At 44.5% G+C, this 10901-nt stretch overlaps 1 pseudogene; it reads left to right on the top strand.

Moving 5' to 3' along the window:
* The first annotated feature begins 1142 nt into the window (after positions 1-1142).
* Positions 1143-10335, top strand: LOC118635347 (annotated as a pseudogene).
* Positions 10336-10901: the final 566 nt, after the last annotated feature.

Genomic DNA, 10901 nt, shown 5'->3' with positions numbered 1-10901 from the left:
TGTATCTCCTATGTATCTCTGCTGAAAACAGTAAGAGACAGGAAATATGCTGGGCTTGCTGGAAGGTCAGCAGAGACACAATCTCAAGGACTTAATTACTTAAAACACTATGTAACCTAGGGAACCACTTTGCAAATAAATTGGGCTGCATCCAGAGATCTGGAATATTTGTTCTCTTTTGATACTTTCCCACTCCAAGTAGTGTCTGCTTGTAGTTCTTCACATAACAATGACCCCAGGCAGGCCGAGAGAGTTGGCAAGTGGTAACCCCAACATGATTCGAATACGCAGCGATGTGATTCAATGTGGCCAGCAACATAATGGTATGCAAAAGGGAATTAGTGATCTAGATCAAAAATAAAATTATGCTTGTGTTATCTCGAGTCAGCTGTGCCCGGTTTGGAACAGCTGCCTCCATACATAGTGTCATGAGGGGTTTTCCAGTAAGACAGCCTGGAGTTGGAATTTTCTAAAGATCAGAGACTTATTCACAAGTCTTACAACGACTGCTGAAAGGAGCTCAATTCTCCATATTGGAACAGAAGTTCTTGCAGCTTCTGAGGGACATGTGGGAGTACTGCCCATGGTTCCTTAAGGAGGGCACATTTGATTCTGATGTGTGGTTTAAAGTAGGGAAAACTTTTAGGGTGCACAAAAATTTGGGGTGTAATCTTTTCACCTTGACCCTTCTTCTATGGTGACTGGTATTTACAGCATTACAGCTGCTAACTAAGGAAATCATTTCCTAGCAGTGTGGCGGCTCTAATCTCCTCTATGGAGGAGACTCCAAAACTAATCCCCCCCCCCTGTGGTCATCAAAAGAGGAGAATTCTCCCCCCCCTCCACCTTTTGTGGAGGATTCGTCAGCCTCTCCACACCCAGCTATGGAGGGCTGTCTTAGAAAAGCTAGGAAAGCTGGAGATTTTGGATCTTTCCCAGCTATTATTCAGCCAGGTTAACAACCTGTGCTTGAATGTTCACCCTATCAAGTTTTTAAAGAATTCAGGTGAAACATAATAGAAAATGGTTTACAAAGTTCCTTTACTATAGGAATATTAGAGGGAATAGCCAGTAGTTATCAGATGACTCCCTGGGTTTGGACAGTACCCATAAAAACAGTGCTGACACCTGCCCAATTTGCCATGTGGAAAATAGAATATCAAGAAGGAGCCACAAAACAGGCATTAGAGAATCTAGGAGCAGGGATTCCTATTGAGCAAGACATATTACTAGGGCAAAGAACCTTTTTAGATTCCCAAGTACAGGTAAGGCAAAATGCTAGATTGTTTGGTCTGGCCTCAGATTTAGCTACCAAAGCTTGGCAAAGGGTTCCAGAGTCTGAAGAAAAGACAGGCTTTTTTTGCTACAGTTAGGCAAGAAGCACAGGAATCTAATGTGTCATTTATTAATCAGTTGCAAGCAGCAGCAAGTAGACAGCTTGATAATACAGAAGCAACATATACATTGTTATTACAACTAGCCTATGAAAATACTAATGCAGAGTGTCAGGCTGTACTTTTGAAGGGAAAAACCTCAAAGGAAGTGGATATATAAAGTATGTCAGAATGTAGGGACAGAAACACATTGGTCAGAGCATTAGCTGCTGCTCCTGGAACGTTGCAAATTGGAGGATTCAAAAAAGGGCAATGAGAATCTGAATTATGTTTCAATTGTGGCAAGCCAGGACATTTTCAGAAGAAATGTAGAAAAAGAAAGGTTGGAACCAGTGGCATTCCTACTAAGTCTTGTCCTCGATATGGCAAAGGGCTACATCATCCAATCAATGTAAATCTAATTTTGACAAAATTAAAAATCCCTTGTTGGGAAATGGGAGGAGGGGCATGAGACCCAGTGCCCTGACAGCTCCCGTGGGTCCCTCAGCCTCAGGATTTTTTCATTCAATCAAGCGGAGGGTTGGAGACCTTCAAGCATCAACAGCATAAAGTACTGGCCTGGACCTTATTACTACCACAAAATTAACCCTCAAGGAATCTAATGTTACTTATCTAGCTCCTACTGGAGTTTGTGGCTCTTTGCTGGAGAGAAAGATGGGTCTAGTGATTGGAAGATCTAGTTTAACAATAAAAGAAATACAAATGATGTCAAGGGTAGTTGACTCAGATTTTGAAGGAGAAATTAAAGTAATGCTTACGGTGGTGGGCTTCATGTATTAACATTGGGAAACCAAATACCTCAATTCTTTTTGTTACCATTGTGGGTCCCAGAGCCACCTCCACATTAAGAGGAAATACAGGGTTTGGAAGCACTGGTCAGTGTGATGTTTTCTGAACAGCTGCTATTAACACCACAAAGCCCTTGCTCTCCATTAATATACAAGGGCAACTATTTTCAAGATTAGTGAATACAGGGACAGACATTTCTATTATAACAGCTAGAGAATGGCCTAAGAAATAGCCAAAAGCCCCAGTACCCCTGTTAGTAACAAGAGTGGGAGGAACTCAAGCTCCTCAACAAAATACTCACTCTCTTTCCTGTATAGGTCCAGATGGACAAAAAGGATGGATTCAAACTTATATTATGGAGTTTCCCCTAAATTTGTGGGGAAGGGATCTTCTCTCTCAATGGAGAATGATTATTAAAACTCAGCCTTTTGGCTGGGGATCACTGGTACAATTTCCCTCCCTTCAATGGCCTGGTAAATGACAGAGCCTGTATGGGTTAATCAGTAGTCCTTAAAAGAGGAAAATTTTTATAAGCAAACAAGTTATTAAAAGGACAATTGGAAGCAGGTCATATATAAACTTTCATCAGTCCCTGGATAACTCCCATTTTTGTTATTCCTAAAAAAGGTGGTAAATGGAGATTTCTAGATAATTTGAGGGAAATAAATGCTCTTATAGAACCCATGGGAGCACTACAACCTGGGCTCCCCAATCCTACAATGATTCCTGAAAAATGACCTGCAATTGTTATAGATATTAAGGATTGTTTTTACACTATCCCTTTAGTCATTACAGATCAAAAGAAATTAGCTTTTTCTGTGCCCTCCATTAACAATAGTGAACTAATGTAATGGTTTCAATGGAAGGTACTACTCCAAAGAACAATGAATAGTCCAACAATTTGTCAATACTATGTCCATCGTGCTATTGATCCAGTATGGAAATTATTTTCAACCATTTACCTATACCAGTATATGGATGATATTTTGTTAGCTGCCTCAAAAGAATTAAACCAGGCCTATGTAATGCTTTAGGAGACTTTGAAAGAGGCAAGATTACAAATTGTTCCAGACAAGGTACAGCAATTAGAACCTTGGCAGTACTTAGGGTGGATATTAAGAACAAGAACTATTCACCCCCAGAAACTTATCATTCCAGTAAAAGTGACAACTTTAAATGAATTACAAAAATTATTGGGGGCCATCAGTTGGCTTTGACTTATGCTTGGTTTCACTACTCAGCAGTTAACTCATTTATATAACACTCTTAAGGGTGATCCACACTAGATTCACCTAGAACTTTATCTATAGAGGCACAGAAAGAACTTAGAGAAATAACTACTCAAATACAAACCCAACAAGCTCATCATCAGTCATTTAAGGATCATATTCAGCTATTTGTATATCCAACTTCACCATACCCTACAGCATTAATAGGACAATTAACTCTTGAAGTAAAATATCTCGAATGGATCTTTCTCCCAGCTACCCTGTCTAAAACAATAACTCTATTTATCAAACAATTAGCAAATCTAATAGCCAAGGGTAGAAAAAGAACACAAGAACTGTCAGTGTATGACCCTCAGATTCTAAATTTGCCTCTTACTCAGGAACAATTTACCATTTTGATTTCCCAGGCAATAGACTCAGATAGCTCTAGCAGATTTCATTGGACAAATTACAAAATATTCCTCAATTATATGTTAATATAGTACAAAAAATTAGTTAATACCCCATTACCTAGGCTAAAACCGTGTTCATTGATAGATTAGGTAAATCTCACAAAGCAGGTGTAACCTAGAAAGAAGATGAGGAATGGAGAAACATTAGCAGCCTTGAGCCTGGGTCAACTCAGTGTGCTGAATTATGGGCTGAAATATTAGCTCTTCAGCAATGTACAGAAAAGCCCTTAAATATACTTAGTGATTCACTTTATGTAGTTAAAGTGTTACTGAGAAAGCAAGCCAGGTGCAGCCCCTTAGGCAGTGCAGAGACTCCGCCCCCGGCTTTTATAATCCCTTTACATCCACCAACCACCTAAATTACAGCAGAATTAGGAAGCTCCCAAATACCTGGAAGCTTATTGTGTATAAAAAGCAGCTGAAACCTGGGATCGGGGTTCAGCCTTTGGAGGTGACTCCACTGGGCCCACACTAGTGCATATTAAACAGTCATTTTCTGATCCTCCGAGTGCATGCAATCTGTGTTCTCCCATGACCAAATTTCTGCCACAACATTTTGGGGTGTTGGACAGCTTCCTGCAGCTACCATTGTGGGAAGCCAAGAGAAAGGAGACATTAATTTTGAGCCCTCATGACTAGAAGGAAGGCACACCACCAGTAATTTCACTTGACCCTGACCCTCGCCAGGCCCATCTATAGTTGGCCACCACTATGCTCAAATTGACTCTGGGGAGGATAGAAAAGCCTTCCAGGATATCAGATCAGTAAGTGTCCCCGGGGACTCAAGACTGAGTTCAAGCCCGCCTCTAAGGTGGAAGGAAAGCTTGTTCACCTCCCAGGTGGCATAGATGCCACATAGGATAGGGTATTCCTGGGTGGAAAGATTAAATTCTGTGTGATTGTGTGTATGAATGACCTTGCTCCACAGCACCTATTATGGAGCCTGCATGAGTCCCAACCTGAGCATCCGTGGTGACCTCATATGGCTAAGGGCAGTATTAGGTTCTTGGGGACCTTGTCTCCACCAGCAAACCCTATCCAAGTCAGGGGCTTATACTAACCTGCCAATGCCAAAAGGCGCCTAAGTCCCAAGGAGGGGAGCGGCCAGGAGGATGAAACGAGAGTTCTTCCCATTTGTCCCATGACACTGTTCACTGGGAGGTTTGCTTAACCATCTTAGATATCATTATGGAGAGAAATTCCTCTAAACCCATTGTTCTAGAGTGTATAATAAAGAATTTTATAAAGTGGTTCTCAGGAGATTATGGGGTCAAATCCACCCCCAGAAAATTGCACACCCTCTGTGAATTAGAATGGCCCGATTTTGGTGTGGAATGGCCCTCTGAAGGCACCCTTGATGTCCCTACAGTCCAGTCCGGGTATAGGGTAGTCACCAGAGACTTGGTCCTCCAGATCAACTTCTCTACATAGACCAGTGGTTGGAAATAGAGCAAATCAGCCTCCTTGGGTCTGATTCTGTATTACTAGTCAAGGACAGTGTAAGGTTCTCATGGCACAAGGTGAAAGGAAGACTTCACAGTGAATTAAGCAGCCTCCTATATTACAAGGGGATTCAGAAGAGGCCCTTCCACTGCTACTGCCATACACCCCACTACCTAAAAATGGGAAACTTCACCTGCCCGACAGTCCACCTCATCCATCTCACCCCAATAACCCGCCGATGCACCGCCGAAGCCAGGGTTGCTAGAGCCAGAGTTGCCAGAGCCAGTAGGAAGATGTCTCAGGTCAGCAACCCAGAGACCAAAACCCCCAGTGGCAATGCAGTTACCACTGCAGGAGACAAGGGGTTCACAGAGAATGGGTCTTGATGGGACCCTACAAAAAGGAGGGTCAGTTTTCTAGACTCATTGCCTCACCAGGGTCGACTGTGAGGGTCATTCTCACTCTATTCGAGATAGAAGAATGCCAGTGGATTGTCATAGAAGCCAGACAGTGGCTCCAGACCCAGGTGCCAGCTGGACATCTAGACATAGAAGCCTGGGCATGAGAGGCCTTACCTGATGAGGAACCCTCAGGCAGACCCACAGACACAGAGACATGGGAGAGGGCAGGAGAGAGACAGACAAAGGCACAGAGGGAAGCCAGAGTTTGGGGTAGATAGAGAGAGGTCAGAGAATCTGTGGGAGACAGAAGCAGGGAGAGACAAAGAGGCAGGAGAGAATTGTTTGCAGGAGCCAGGCCACTAGGCACCTCTCCCAAGCCAAGGGGCAAGTTTTCTCCATCTTGCCTGAAGGTCCCCAGCCTGTGAAACTGTCTCTGACCCTGGCACTAGTCTGAGCCCCAGGCTGCAGAGAAAAGCTTTCCACAAAGCCAGGGTGTAAGGAATGCTGTGCCCAGATGGCCTTAGTTCCTCCTAGCTTCAACTCCCTGCCATGTTCCAGCCAGACCAACATCCCAGGAGGGGCTGGAGGGGCAGCTGGCTGTGGGGAGCCCAACCCCATCTGCTGATCCCCATTGTGACCTTCCCTGTGGCTGTTCCTGCTGCTGCTGGCCTCCCTCCTGCCCTCAGCCCACTGGCCAGCCCCTCCCCTGGGAAGAGGAGATTGTGTTTCCTGAGAAACTCAGGGCAGCATCCTGCCTGGTTTGGGTATCTCTGCCAGGCTCTGGTATAGTTTGCCTGCTTTTGAGCAGACACTGCTGCTAGAGTTGGAGCAAGACCCAGGAGTGCAGGTTGAGGGGCTGACAGTGCATAACCTGGGCCATGTGTCTGAACTGCTGGGTGGGGCAGAGCTAGGCACCTACCTCACTGGCATCATCAATGGAGATCCAGAGTCGGTGGCATCTCTGCACTGGAGCGAGGAAGCCCTGTTAGGGGTACTGCAACATCATGGGATCAAACTCCACATCCAGGCCCTGGGAGGTACTCCTAACTCTGCAAGGGGCCTGGGACTCATATCCTATGCTGGAAGAGTCCCACCAGCAGCCAGGGCTCCATGTGCAGTGTCAAGACTCTTCCTGGGAACCCCAGGCCCAGCCCTCAAAGAGCCAAGTGCTCTGCTTTCCTGAGTAGATTTGTGGAGACCTTGATGGTGGCAGATTACAAGATGGCAGCAGTTTATGGCACAGGGATAAAGCGCTACCTGCCCCCAGTCATGGTGGCTGCAGCCAAGGCCTTCAAGCATCCAAGCATCTGCAACACTGTCATCTTGGTAGTGGTTCTAGGGCCAGGAGAAGAAGGGCCCCAGGTGGGACCCAGCACCTCCCAGATACTGCACAACTTTTGTGCCTGGCAGCAAGGACTCAACACTTCTGAGGACTCGGACCCAGATCACTTTGCTGTTTACTCATCAGGGCCTGTGTGGGGTCTCTAACTGTGACACCCTGGGCATGGCTGACATGGGCACTGTGTGTGACCTGGCTCAGAGCTGTGCTATTGTATAGGATGATGGGCTCCAATTGGCCTTCACTGCTGTTTATGAACTGGACCACATCTTCAACATGCTCCATGACAACTCACAGCCTATGTCAGTCTGAACAATCCTGGGAGTGCCTCTCGTCATGTCATGGCTTCTGTGATGACTCATGTGGATCCCAGGGAGCCCTGGTCCCACTGTAGTGCCTGCTTTATTATGGACTTCCTGGACAATGACCATGGACACTGTTTCTTAGACAAGCCAGAGGTTCCCCTGCACCTGCTGGTGACTTTCTCTGGCAAAGACTATGACACAGACCGCCAATATCAGCTGACCTTTGGGCCTGACTCACACCACTGTCCATAGCTGCTGCTGCCCTATGCTCCCCTCTGTTACTCTGGGCATCTCAGTGGTCATTCCATGTCAGACCTGCATGGGTGGCCACTGCTTCCATGTGGACCAGCTCCAGGACTTTAAGATCCCACAGGCTGGTGGATGGGGTCTCTGGAGATCCTGGGGTGACTGCTCTAGGAGCTGTGGGGGTGTTGTTCAATTCTCCTACCAGGACTGCACATGGCCCAGGAAGAAGAATGGGCACAACAGGAGGGAGGAAATATAACAAAGGAAAAATGGTGGATACTCACAGACCACAGAATTTACATGCCTGAACAATTAACCCATTGCTTAGTCCTCCAATAATATGAACTCACCTATCTGTGAAAAACCACCCTAGAAGCCTTATTAAGCCAGTACTACCTGATTGCTTGACTTCCATCCCTCTGTGCCTTTTTTCTCCCAATGTTGTCTCCTCTGCTCAAAACAATGCCAGACAAGGCCCCACCCAGCCCACTGGGATCCAGCACTGCAGTCAAGCATCCATTGAAGATCTAGAGGTAGACTTCTCAAAAATAGAACCAAGTAGAGAAAATAATTATCTCCTGGTTTTCATCTGTACTTTCTCAGGCTGGGTTGAAGATTGCCCCACACATATGGAAAAGGCAAGAGAAGTAACCAAAGCTCTACCGAGGGACATCATTCTGAGATATGGAATGCCATTGACTATAGGATCAGACAATGGCCCTGTCTTTATAGCAGAAATAGTACAACAGGTAGCTAAAACTCTAGGCATCCAGTGGAATTTTTCACATGGCCTACTGGTGCCAGAGCTCAGGGAAAGTAGAATGCATGAATCAGGCCCTTAAGCAGACCATGGCCAAACTATGTCAAGAAACCAACCTGCCCTGGACTGATATACTTCCCCTAGCTCTCCCACAAGTATGTTGTCCCCCCTCCCCCACCCCTGGGCAAAGATAAGCTTCTCCTCCTTTGAAATCTTATATGGGAGACCTCCCCCAATGATAAAATTCAAAGGAGATATAAAAAACTGAAAAATTTGGAAATCTAGAAACAACAGCAAAGACTAGAAAAAAATTCTTGAGGTACATAAGTGGGTAACCAATAGAATACCCATTTCCCTGGGAATAACTGTACATCCCCACAGACAAGGGGACCAAGTCTGTATAAAAGGCTGGAAAAGAAAACCCCTCAAACCAACTTGGAAAGGGCCCTATTTAGTTATACTAATCACTCCCACAGCTCTTAAGATTGCAGGTGTGAATACCTGGATCCACCATTTACAGGTAAAGGCAGCTCACCTCCCAAATGACAACCAACCTGCCTGGAGAGTGACCACCAGTGTGAACAATCCTCTGCAGATCACCCTTAAGAGGACAGAAAAACATGCTGATCAATCTATGGCAAATGCCCGAGGACTCCACCAGTAGAATTGATGGTCATTACCTGCTAGACTGATCCCAGCAATGGACTCTGTATCCTTAGTAGCCTTACAGGATCAAGTAGACTCCTTAGCAGCAGTCGTATTACAAAATAGAAGGGGGGTAGACCTACTGATTGCTGAAAGGAGAGGAATATGCTTCTTCTTAAATGAGGAATGTTGCTTTTATGTTAATCAGGAATAGTTAGAGACATGACCCAGCACTTTAAGCTACAAATTACAGAAGACAGAAATGATCAGAATCTTGGAGTTCCTGGAATAACATATGGAACTGGGCATCTTGGGTACTCCCATTAGCTGGCCCTCTCTTAATGCTTTTTATAGCATTCCTGTTTGGCCGTTGTAGTCTCAACATGCTAACCCATTTCATTTCCTCTCACTTAGAAAGAATAAAGCTCAAAATGATACTTCAAATGAGAAGTCCCAACTACTCTCCTCTGGATGGTGAAGAACTCTAGTTGCTGCATCCCTCCCCTTCAACACCTCTATCCAGCAGGAAGCAGTCAGAGAGATCATCACCCCTCATCCTTAGGAGGCACTAAGGGAACTCCCTGTCTAAGATCTTTTCTAAGTCTTCTAGGAGCAGCTTAAAAATCAAGAGGGGAAATGAGAAGGAAAGCCAGGTGCAGCCCCTTAGGCAGTGCAGAGACTCTGCCCCTGGCTTTTGTAATCCCCTTACATCCACCAACCACCTAAACTACAATAGAACTAGAGAGCCCCCAAATACCCAGAAGCTTATTGTGTATAAAAGTGCCTGGAACCCAGGTTTGGGGCTCAGCTTTTGGAGGTGACTCAGCACCAGAGCACATTAAACAGTACTTTTCTAATCCTCTGAGTGCATGTAGTCTGTCTCTTCCCACAGACCAAATTTCGACCACAACATTACAAAGAATAGAGCAAGCCTTTGTTAAGCCTTTAGCTTATCAGTGTATATTAACCTTATTCTTGTCTCCCCAAACTTTAGTAGACCAACAAAATCATTCTATTTTTATAACCCACATTTGATCTCATTCCATGCCCCTCACACCTTTAACACGAGAAAATCAGTAGGTAGATGCCATTATAGCAACAACTCTTGCATTTCAGCAAGTGCAAAGTTTACATGCCTTTTTTCACCAAAATGCTAGAACACCCATGAAAACCTTTCATTTGACCCTTTTGGAAGCTCAAGATACTATTAAGGCTTGCCAAGATTGCCAACTTTTGGGAGGATTTGCAACATCAGCAGGAGTCAATCCTGGGGGCTTAACCCCCAATGCCTTATGGAAAACAGATGTAACACATATACCATCATTTGGTTGATTTCAGTGGGTACATGCTACTGTTAATACCCATTCCAATTTTCTGCATGCAACTGCTGCTACCAGAGAAAAAGCCAAGGATACTAGCATCAATGGCTGTCCTGTTTTGCACACATGGGGGTGCTACTAAAAGCAGCCCACAGATCTCAAAGCATTAAATTATTTCTCCAACCGTGGAGCATTAGGCATAAAACTGGCATACCCTATAACGCTACAGGGCAAGATGTTGTTAAAAGTGCTCATGCTACCTTAAAATTATAATTACAAAACAAAAAGAGAAGGAATATTGGTGAACTCCTTGTGAATCAACTATCTCTAACAATCTATACTTTAATTTTTATTTTTATTAATTTTTATTTTTTTGCATTTTATATATATATATTTTTTAATTATTTATTTATTTTTGTAACAGATGTTTCTCTTTTTCTCCAACAGCTTTCCCCCTCCCTCACCCTCCCCGCCCAGTTTGCAGCTTTGATGTCTGTCTTATGTTCATGCATACATGTATATAAGTTCTGTGGTTTATCTCTTTCACCCACCTCCTCTTTTGGAGATTGTCAGTCTGTA

Source organism: Molossus molossus, unplaced genomic scaffold (assembly GCF_014108415.1).
Source record: "Molossus molossus isolate mMolMol1 unplaced genomic scaffold, mMolMol1.p scaffold_m16_p_2, whole genome shotgun sequence".
NCBI classification, from domain to species: domain Eukaryota; kingdom Metazoa; phylum Chordata; class Mammalia; order Chiroptera; family Molossidae; genus Molossus; species Molossus molossus.
The sequence above is the reverse complement of the archived record's forward strand: the minus strand, read 5'-3'. Positions and strand labels throughout refer to the sequence as shown.